Source organism: Ammospiza caudacuta, chromosome 1, assembly GCF_027887145.1.
Source record: "Ammospiza caudacuta isolate bAmmCau1 chromosome 1, bAmmCau1.pri, whole genome shotgun sequence".
Classification (NCBI taxonomy): domain Eukaryota; kingdom Metazoa; phylum Chordata; class Aves; order Passeriformes; family Passerellidae; genus Ammospiza; species Ammospiza caudacuta.
Genome location: NC_080593.1, coordinates 10,743,310 through 10,755,448, shown reverse-complemented (window position 1 = coordinate 10,755,448; position 12,139 = coordinate 10,743,310). Strand labels below are relative to the sequence as shown.

General features: G+C 38.2%; 1 protein-coding gene across 3 annotated transcripts in view; it reads right to left on the bottom strand.

Annotated features, from left to right (window-relative positions):
* ZMYND11 (zinc finger MYND-type containing 11) overlaps positions 1 to 12,139 on the bottom strand; it is a 106,316-nt gene that overhangs the window by 45,238 nt on the left and 48,939 nt on the right. The window lies entirely within an intron of this gene.

The following is a 12,139-nucleotide window of genomic DNA, read 5'->3' as shown; positions in this document are numbered from 1 at the left end:
AAAAACCACATGTAGCTTTAACTGTGTATATACATGAGATTCAGCTGTGTTATGTTGACCTTTATCCAGTCTAATTTGCTTCTAGGCCAACACCAAATATTAACTTGGAGTAAACAACACAAAATTATCTTCTCTCAAATAAAGATGACCTCTCTGCCTTAAGGTCATTGCAATTCAGGGTTTTTTAACAAAATTCTGAGAACATGTCTCGAAGTTGCTGTGCACAGAGAGTTGTAATCAGCAGATACATGAATTGACATGGAACCAATTATTTTGTGGAAAATATTTTCCTACTTATGTATCTCTTAAAGTTACAGAGCTAACTGAATTTCTCTCCATCTTTGTTTCTCCAGGTACTCTGTCTTTACCATTTTCCTAAGAGAGAAATCTGTAATTTGCCTGCTTTAAGACAAAGCTGTCAGCCAGAGTATCCTCACCTTCCTGCTTCATAATGAATTCCAGCAACCACGACTCCTTTGTGACTGTCATCACAAATACCTTCACAAAAATGTAATTATGATCATGAGCAAACTCAAGAAAGATTTATTTTAATGCAGCAGCATTGCTTTAAAAAAAGAGTTAAATCAGTTCAGATTTTTTTTTTAATAACATGGCTGACAGGAATTTTAATGCCTTAGAAGTTACAAACTTACAATAAGTAGTGAGGACCACCCCAAATGGTCAAATCTTCAATCAACCCTTCCCTCTGTAGACATTTGCCTTTCAAACTTCTTACTGTTTTATATAAATAAAGTTTTTCTTTCTTGCTTTTTCTCTTAAGCTTCTGCTGGAACTGGTTTGTGCTAATCTGATATTTTTGTTTTGCTCTAAACTGTATATAAAATAGTATAATAGATTTCTGACTGAGTGTAAGTATATAATTCTATAGTAAATTATACAATAATCAGAGCAGCACAGGACATTTATGAATTTCTGTGTGGGATCAGAGGCATTTACATAAATGCAGGATGTTTGCATTTATTTGGGGTTTATTTTTTTTAGGATAAAACTCTTAGAGGCAGATGATGCCATTTCCTTTATTTTACAATGTCTACCACAACATGGTCCAAGCCTAATTGGTGTGTGCATGCTAGCACTGTATAAAAGGTAGGCAACTGATACAGAAATGACAATATTCTGTACAAGTCTGTGTTCCAAGCTAATATATATGAATATTCTGGTGGTTTTCACATAGGACCAAAGGGCCAAAATCAGAAGATAAGGCACTTCAGCTTGGCTGGATGCTCATCTGCCCAACCTGATCCCTCTCTACTGCCACAGAAAACAAAACTCAACATGAGCACCTGTTCAAGTGAGACTAAACACCATAAATAAATTTTCAAAGTTATCCAAACTCCAAGGTCTGAACCAAGAAGAGACTCAAGTCTATTTACTTCACTTTCAAACAGAGTGCAAGTGAACACCACTGGTCTATAGAAGCATAAAGTGTGGAAGCTTTAAAGCCACATGAAAACAGCTCATTTGCTTATATAATCATGTTACATGTATTTCATGTGTGTGTGCACATATGGACATATTTATGCAAACACAACTAGCTTTTTGAAGTGAAAATTATCTTTCTCAACATTTGCTAATGTTACTCTTTTTTCACCAAATCTCCATTTTTAACTCAGTGCTAACAATGTCTCTGACAGAACCATAGCATTCATGTGTCTGTAATTAATTCAATTTAACTGGTCTCAAAATACAAATAGGCTAACTATCATTCTTCCCATTTTACAAATCAGACTCTGAGCACAGAAGTGATTTCCCTACACTTATAAGGTGAGCTGCTATAGGTCTGAGGACAGAAACCAGGTATTAACCCAGTGCCATAACCCTCAGGGTATCCTGCAGAATAATCCATGTATTTTGCACTGCACCATCCCTAGTTCCAGAAGCACAGCCCTACCAAACTCTTAAATGTAAGCTACAGGTTTCATTTCTCACTCTTATCTCTGAACAGAACAGATATATAATACAAACCAAAAAGCCTTAAACCAACTCTAATCAGCTAAGAGGTTTAATCTGCCCATTTCCACTGTGGCAGGTTGTGCACTAGTGAAAAGAGGCACAAGGCTCAGAATCACCCATTTCTCAAATCCAATCTGTGTTCTCCACCAGAGTGAAAGTACTGCTCCCAACTGAACTATCTCCCCATTCTCTCCAGCTGTAAATCAGGAGTAGTAAATTCCCAGTGGCTTTTTGAAGAGTACTTTAGTCAATGTTCAGACTGTGCCACTGGGGAGTCACAAGGGCTATGTTTTCTATTTTTAAAATAAAATGCTATCAGCTTTTACAGCAAAGAACACACATGTAAAGAGAATGATTTTACTTCAAAGAGTAGAACTAGCACCCTCCCCCAGATTTTTACTTTATTAAAACCTGTGAAGTGTACATGACGAGATATTCACAAAGACTAGAAAACAACACTGTAGGGTTTGGATGAAAACTTATCTTGTTTCTTTCAAGCCATAAGGACAGCAGGTAAGCTAAGACATGATAAGGCACAGGACTCAAATCAGAAAAGTTAAATTTCTTTAATAACGAAATGTGAAAAACTGCCAGGACATGAAAATGCTGAAAACATAGAATGAGTTAAAATCCAGCTCAGAGACAGAAAGCATGATGCTTGGAGTCCCAACTACTATGTCAACCTCATTACTGGACCAGGGAAAACCAATATAGAAATTTTGCCTGTGTGCAGAAGTGACCCCACTAATCCAGGGAGTGCAAGTCCTGGCTCTGCATGCACTGAAGCATCTGGCACCAACAAGTTAAAAAACAAGTATGGGAGATAAAGCAACCCCTGACTGCTGTTTTCAACAAAAGCTGATTAGCCTTACCTTGGAAACTGGGAGCTGAAGGAATACTGGTTTGTTATGCTCTTGCCCAGTCCTCCATATCAACAGATTTGGGAGTGCAATACAACCCAGCCACAAGAAGTAAAGCAAATACACTCAAATGAGTGAGAATGAGGCACAGAGACAAAGTAAAATCCTCTAAATCAGAAAACCAGCCCTAATCAGATAGGGGGCTGAAGACACCATTTCAAAATACAATTTAACTGTGCTAATCCCTACTATATAAAATGAGGGTCTTTCTGATGAGAAGTGGAGGTTAGGCCTGATAATCTGCATGCTAAATTCAAAATCTCACCAAATGAGGCTCCTTGTCTGCAGAATACAGAAGCAACTGAACTGCTGCTGAAAATCACAGTGTTTATAGGTCAGTATTTTCTCCATTTATGAACTGGCAGCGCAGATCTCCTTGACATTAGCACAGAAGAATCTAACAAATCTAGCAAAATTACAGTTTTTGTAATCAACTTCTAACGGCCTAATAATGCATGTTTTCAATTCTTGCAACACCACTTGGAAAGCAAAGGATAAGGATCTTTAGCATGGAGTTTGTACATTACCACCCTTAAGCAAACCTCTTTGCCGTACCACCAAATGTATATTTAAATGTGGTGACCTTCAGAAACAAAATAGTACCAACAGAATCATGTGCATATACATAATAGATGTGTGCATCTGTCTGATGGCAAAAGAAAACCTTTAGAGGAGACTCAGAGAGGATAATCATTAATAGGCTTGTAGATTGTATATGGATGTGATGCTCATCTGTATTTAGTCACAAAATACCAATCAGAGAAACATGAGACAGCAATTTTAAACCACTTCAGGACTGCAGATGAACAGTAGTTAGGTGTAAATAACAATAAAATATTGTCATATTCTTCAGTTTATATTATATATTATTAGTGTTACCCATTCTAAAGTCTGACCACCTCTCACACACCGCAGGGAGAGCCCAAGGGGTCAGCACACGTGGAGGGGGGGCCTCCAGCAGTTCTCAGGGGGGCCACACCTGCTGCACACCCCACCTGAGCCACACTGAATGCTAGGGAGCAAAGATAGGCAGGGAAACCTGGTACAGGCTCTTCTCTTCACAGCAACAAAATCTCCTCTAACTCATGCCCTACCAGTTGACAACTGGATCTTGCCACCTCCCAACTGGACCACAGGAGTACCTGATCCACCTCTAAATCACCTTCCTGCCCAATATGCAGGACATCCCAGAAGCATCAAAGTCTGTCAGCATACCACCAATTCACTCCTAAAATTTCAAAATACTTTTCTCAAATTATCCAGTGTTTATAATGTCTTTCTACAAAAACCAAAATCTGTGCTTCATAACACACCTTAAAACTAAAGAAGAAAGTTTGGCTTGAACTTAGGGGTGTGGAGGAAGCAGACTCTAAAGCTGTGATCACCATGGGAGCAAAATAGACACAGAAGTAGCCCGCACTTGCAGGGGATCAGATGGTGAACTTTTCCCCTACAGCTGTCACACAACTCACAACTCCTGCCTGGTGCTCTGCAAGACACAGCACGAAGGTAAACCCTGTCTCAAAGAGTCAAATCTCTATGGCTTCAAAATACAGCATGGAAAAATTGCTAACTTTTCTTCCAAAGACTCCTCTTGAAGGCATCTGTGGGGAGGGAGGGAGGGAGGGAGGGAGGGAGGGAGGGAGGGAGGGAGGGAGGGAGGGAGGGAGGGAGGAAGGAAGGAAGGAAGGAAGGAAGGAAGGAAGGAAGGAAGGAAGGAAGGAAGGAAGGAAGGAAGGAAGGAAGGAAGGAAGGAAGGAAGGAAGGAAGGAAGGAAGGAAGGAAGGAAGGAAGGAAGGAAGGAAGGAAGGAAGGAAGGAAGGAAGGAAGGAAGGAAGGAAGGAAGGAAGGAAGGAAGGAAGGAAGGAAGGAAGGAAGGAAGGAAGGAAGGAAGGAAGGAAGGAAGGAAGGAAGGAAGGAAGGAAGGAAGGAAGGAAGGAAGGAAGGAAGGAAGGAAGGAAGGAAGGAAGGAAGGAAGGAAGGAAGGAAGGAAGGAAGGAAGGAAGGAAGGAAGGAAGGAAGGAAGGAAGGAAGGAAGGAAGGAAGGAAGGAAGGAAGGAGACATAGGTATTTTTTAAAAAGCCTCAGTTCTTCTGAACTCATAAGGAATTGCGTTTTTAGCCACATGAATTGAATCAAAACAAAATAACTGAAAAAATGTTACAGCAAGGGTATCTGTACAAGACTGAAATAAAATACATCATTGCAAATCACTGCAAAAATACAACAGTGCAGCAAGTGTAGGTAGATGTTAATTTTCATGGCAAACTCTGTAATCTTGGTCTGATCAATTATCTCTCTCTATGCTGGATGTCTCCACCCTCCCCAGTGCAAAGGGAAGCAGCAGCCTACTGCTGCCAGCAGACTCTGCTGAGCAACTCATCCAGGGATGAGCTGAGAACTGATAAATTTGAGGTCTGATAAATTGAGATCTGATAAAATTGAGATCTGAGAAAATACAGCAGATCCCATTAAACTCAACTGAAAGTATGCCATTAATTTTAAATGTTACCTACAGGTACATAAAAATGTCCTAGATTCAGGGACAGACCTTAAGGAATAATACATAAAATAGAAGGAAAGCAGCCAAAAATCTGTTCTGAGTTTTATAATGTCTTCCTACCTCTAGTGAGAAATTATGCCTTTTGCTTCAGTTTCAGGGCATGACAGCTATTTTATAGAAGGCCCACACATTTCTTTTAAGAGTTTTTTAAAAGTAATTTGCAAATAATAGGCCAGTTGGCCATACTGAAAAAAAAAAGGTTGAAGAGATGGCTGTGGTTATTATTTTGTTTTTAAGAAATACAGCTCCATGACCTAAGAACTTGAAATCCGCAGGCTCAAATCTCAGGAATCCCACAGTTCTCCTTGTGGAAAGCCAGGTGAAGATCTGTGCTTACAGCTGTACCTCAAGGTCTCAGCTCTGAAGCTCAGGTTGCTCCTTTCCACCATGTAGCACCCTGGTACCAATCAACTCCCATAAAACACAGGCTAAACATTATGGGTATTTGACACAGATATTCCCTGTTTGACAGAAACTGAGAGCTGGTCTGAGAGCTGAAGACAGCACAGACACACAGAGAGGTGAAACTGGCCACAGTGGGGACACAGCAACTCACTTTTGTTTTCTAGGATCCTTCTTGATGTGTTTACACTTTCTGAAGTTTCAATTATGAATTATATTCACCAAGATAAACACAAGCAAGGCACAATGTTCTTGCTGTGTATTTGTACTCCACAATGAGATGCAGCTATATGAACAGGCTGCATTTGATTTCCACTGCACTCCAGATACCCACAGCACATGCACAGACCACGCAGGCACTGACAGCGCTGCTGCCTCTGCAATAAAATGCTTCTTACATGATCTACATTTTATGCAGTCCAAAATTCCAAGGATTACAGAGAAATCATGCATTTACTTTTCCCTCTGACATCAGCATCTGCAACATTCATTTTGAAGGCACATATACATATACATTTCCAAGCAGGAAATGTTTTTAAAATTTGTTTCATCTCTTCTTTGTAGACTAGAAAGTCAAAATTTGAATAAATGCAAAAAGTAATTTTGTGCAATGTTTTTGTAAAACAGAAAGAATGCTTAAACTTGATAGTGCAACAGTGAAATCCAGCAGTTCAGCTAAATTCAGATCTGCTTGATGTTTGTGCTGCTGCTAAAAGGAAGCTAAGGAGTGATCTTGTTTATGCATGCTTTACATATCCCAGGCACCATGCATGCACTTCAATGGTAATAATCTGGGTTATTTCTGTAAAAAGCACAGTAATGTTAACCCAGGTAATTCCCTGATTCAGTAATTTAAACTCCCACTCATATCATTTCTCTATACACTTTAGATTGTGTAACCCACCAGCATGACCACGTAAAGCAAATAATTTAAGTACCAAGCCATTCAACCCATATCCAGAAAAATCTCGCCATCACTTTTTTATGGAGGAACTTATCTACAAAAGGGCTCTACTTCCATTTTTCCACCCTAAAAGCTCATATGTGACACTGCTGGTAATGCACACATGTGTGCACTGAGCATGACTGGCAAACAAGCACTAATCACTCAGGAACACTGCATGCACAGGAACAAATGCTCGTGTAGCTGCAGGGCCACTGCTCCACCCAGCTCCTTTCTCTGGATGTACTAAAGAGACAAAGTATTACATGACTCACAGTGTAACATCCTAGCTAATACCTTGCAAATGAAATATTTAATCAGCTCATATCCACCATCTCAATTCAAAACATGTTAAAAAATGAAAATTTGAATGCTTTAATGGTTCATTTTTTTGGAGCTTTCTATCTCATTTAATTTCCATTCTTATCTGGATCAAAATGTTTCTTTTTCTGGGGTTGGTTTTCTTGTGTGTGCTTTTATTTTTTTTTTAATTTTTTTTTTTTTTTTTGTTAGATTACTTTCAGTCGAGCTGAGTTTCAGAATCATCACTCTGTCACACAAATGTTCACCTTATTGCCATCTAGGGAACAGCACAGCGGCTGGAAAAGCCATCAGGGCAGGGCTGCTGCTCTTGGTGATGATATTGTTTATATGAATGGGAATATGAAACCACAGCCTAAAATAGATGGTATGAGTAGTGCTTTGGAGATCATTCTCTCTCCACTGATTACAGAGAAAGCCTTGATGAGCACTTCAGGTCAGATAACAAGCTGTTAAATGGCCATGTCTCACTCATTTTTATCTCTTACTTCTAATAGAAAGTCACATCTATTTACAGCAAAGAAACCAAACATAAGCTAGAAGTTCCACTTTCAAATATTACAAAGATGTTATGATTTGAGCAAAAAACATAATTGTTGTGACATAAATATTGGTTTGATTTTAATAATTAGAAAGTCTTTTCTGTATTTTTCTGTGTAAACTTACACAATTTCAAGATGAATATTAATAGAAGTATGGATTACATGAAAATGGGGACAGTGATTTTCAAATCTATTCCATCCCTTTCTTTCTCAATATTCCTACTGGAACTCATATTTTGCATGTATTGTATTAAACATTGAATATTACAGCTTTTATAGTAACACTCAATAGAGTTTAAATGAACATGCACTTATTAACAAACATCAAACAAGGAGTATGGCTGTGGTTAACAACAATGTGTTTGTGCTGTAAGTGTGAATCATTTTATTTATTATATTCATGCTCAGCCCAGAGATGACTTCACTGAATCAATGAAGAACATTGACCTCTGAGACAGGAAAAGAAAAATGTCACTCTAGAAATACCATGTAAGAGCATTCCTAAGAGAAGAATTACCAGATAAGGAAAATTGATCAAGCAAAATTCATCAGAACATCTGAGCACCTATTTGTTTTTTGCAGAATGAACTGTAGGAACAAGATGTGCCTACAGTAATATTTCTGATCAAAGCAAATACACAAAAAACTCCACTTCAAGCTCTAGTCCTCAATAAAGTACCCATTTATGCTAAACCCTTACAGGTATAGTGTTTGCACAGCCAGCTACAGCATCCTTTCCCTTCCCTGTATTCTGCATGAAGCAGGAAAAAAGGCAGTGAGGCTGGAGCAATGTGTCAGTCCCTGGTGAAGAGTTTTCCACACCAGGCACTGAATTAGTCTTTGACAGCCAGCACTGGAAAGCAGACCCAGCAATCCAGGAAGCAACAGGGGACAATGTGTCAGCAGCAAGTTGAAGGAAAAATCATCCCTAAGAAATTACAAATAACACTGTTTAATACACGTGAACTTCTTTTTATGTATTCCTTTAACCAGTTTAATTAATGTGATTAAATAGAATTGTTACACAAATTGAAGAAATAAACTGTATCAACAAAGGAGCTCAATGGGAAAAAGAGTAATTACAAATATACATTATAAACTCAAGATAATACTTCAACCGAATCTACTAATTTAGCAAATTTAATTCCACCACTACTCAGAGTAAATGTAGATAGGTTCTTCATGGGCTTTTTACAAGAAAAAATTACATTTTTTCCTGCAATCCCTGTTTCCACTCTCTTTAGTCAATTATGTCTAAAGGCAGCACTTAAAATGAACCATGAATACAAGTAATATTAAAACTAAATAATATCGAAACAAAAAAATCATTCCAAAATTTTCAACAAAATTAAGATTAAACTCCCTATAAACAGATAGGTCAAAGTTGTATGGTGAATGTATCTATCTGCAGGGAACATAGGTGAAATTCAATGAACATATGCCATTGTGAACACCCCTTGTGCAATTAAATCACAATCTTTCATTCATTCTTAAGATTTTTACAAAAACTATTTAGCTCAGTTTCTCACTTTTTTTTCATCTTTTTTTTTTTAACCTAGGTATTAAAAATCATCATTAGCTTGGTGAATATTACCTCATTGGTCAGTCTCAGTACAAATTTACAAGCAAAACTCTGATATGATGCAATAGTAGGTGAGAACCTCCATACTTTTCTGCACATATGCAGCTCTCAATGTTCTCTTTGTTCCTTTATAAAATATAACTGAGCTTTTGAAAACATAAAACAAATTTAACCTGAATCCATCATTTGACCTCACTGTGAAGCCATCAGTATAAGAAGTTAATGTGTCCAACTAGTCAAGCATTTTGGTGTCCAGCATATTTCTCTGCAATGCATTGCTATGCTTGTAACTGATAGTTATGCACCCATAATACAATTTTTATATATGACCAAAGTAGTACTTGTACTAAAAATTCTCTTCTTAGAGAATCAAATTATCATTTTTAGACTGGTTTTGTTTTACTAATATAATGATTTTTAACTAAATCAATCAAAAAATTACTGAAAAAGCAGAGAAGACTTGTTTTCTGCAGTATGAGCTCTGACTAAGGATCTAAAGGCCTTAAAACTCCAAACTCAGTTCATTCTCTTGATTTAACATAAAAATAATTATCTGAAAACAGAAAAACCCCACACTGGTTTGGAGCTTAAAGAAGTAGCTGAAGTTTATAATGAGAAACAGTGAAGGAAAGTAAAAGAAATTACAAAGGAGATTGACATAGTGGAGTCAGACAGGAAAAAAGTGCCTTGTCTTTACCTTTAATAGAAAACACATGAAGAGGTATTGAAAATTAAGAGTTTTCTATCCTGTCACCCCCCAGTGATGTATTCTGTAATGCATATTATCTATAATTCTGCCAGTCCAGTACAAACTGAAGGCAGTTTTCTCACAGGTGATCACTGCATAGCCAGGCTGCCTCTGGAAGCAACTTCATGGACTGCTGAGGAAATATCCTGCTTTTATTGTTGGACCTTGGACTCCACACTTCTGCTTACCCTTGCATAATTGGAATTGCTATTACACTGCATAGCACAATAAAAAATCTCCAGTGTACTGGCCAGGGCTTCAATGACACTGCTTGCTTCAAATAGTCACATTTAAAACATACATGAAAATGATGTACAGATATGGAAAAGGAGCCAGTAACTCTGGTAAAAAATAAACTGCAGTGATCAGTGCATTCTCCTGCATAACAGGAGGATGTTCTACTTCAAACAGTTGCTTTCAGATAAGCCTGCTCTCCAGCAACAAAAAGACAGATATTTTAGGGGAATGGCTTGACAAAGATTAAGAAACCAACAAAGCAAAACCCCCACTTCTAAGCTTGTATTTCAACCAAAGAAATATCAGGTGTAAATTTTTCTTACAAAGTTTAACAACAGGATTATCCCATTATAAATCCAGAGTCATCTGCTGTTCTAATCTTTCTTATGGCCTACTATTTTTGTTTCTGCATGACTATTTAGTTGCAACATGCAGAATACTAGGAAGACTTAAATTTTCATCAAGAGTACTATCAATAGTAACAGATTTTTTTTCTAGTAAGCATCTAAGCTTCAAATAAGTAACTCTGTAAGAATCTTGTGCCTCCAATTTTTTTCCTTGCCATTTCATCACATATTCTTATTTCTATACTTCTGTGATTATTCCCTATCCATTCAAATTGCTCATTTTCTTATTTATATTGTTGTGTTTGTTTTGTACCTGAGAATAAATTTTTCATTCTCAACTTTACTTTAATCACTGCTTCTATAAATTGTTTTATGTTAAAGCAGACAGCCTAGAAAAAGAACAGCAAGAGAATTATGGCAACAAAACTAGATATATGAACTTCAACTCTTCTCAGACATTGACTAGAAAAATTCCAAAGACTGATATTTGGAGAGGAAATCCCCCTCCTAGGTCCAAATGTCAAACTGAGAGGGTCACATACTCAATCTACAACTGTTACCAACTCCATCTCGACTGTGGGACCAGAAAATCTCATTATTTTACAGTAATCTTTCATAGTGAGTAATTCCTTTCTGGCATGCTATCCCATCAATGCTGATTAATATCAGTCTGCACAGAGCTAACAGAGCCTACTTGACACTGGCTTGGGATCTGCTCATTCCTGTTTGATGCTCTGACTTGGCTGCACCTATATTAAATTATAGTGGAGCAAGAATGAGTCCACAGAACAAATACAAGAAAAACAGCTATGATCATTTGGGACCTAGGACTGGATCATCCTATCTGAAAGGCAATTAAAAAAGATGAAAGTCTTTGTGTCTATTAATGAAAAAACAATATTTACTTGAACCACCAATGGGGGTAAAACAGCTTTCTGATGGATGAAATGCGTGGTTTCAGTATCACTTTACTAGAAAATAATATAAAGTGTCCAATTACAGCATATCCTAGCTAGTGGTCTGTCCATCAGCTTCATCCCCCCCCAAAGCTGTGATACCTCCACCCCGTGTCCTACAGCCACTCCTGGTTTCATTCCCAAGCTAACTTATTCTCAGGCTCCATTCTGGAGAAAGACAAGCTCTTCCTCCAAGGAAAAAGCAAAGCATGGCCCAGGGGTTGGTTGGCTGATGACAGAGAACCCAGAAGTGAACCATGCCAAGAGTGGCTCCTTCTGGCAAGGGCAGCAGCCCTGCTGCAGCACGCTGTGTGTCCTCAGCTGCCTGCACATGGAACCATCATGTCTCTGTCTTCAGGTTTCAAGAACAGCATTGCTGTGGGCTGTGTTATTTTTGGCACTTGGAACTGAGGAACCACACACACATATAAAACAAACAAAGAATATGCCAGGGCCAAAGAAACACTCTGTGAGCCAAGGGCAAGGAGGTGCAGCCCCAGCATAACAGCTCCAGAGAGTGCCAGGGCATTCCCTGTCATGGTACATGGAGATGGAATAGACACAGCCTGTATGAGAGACAGAAAGAGAAGCTAATCAACTTAAT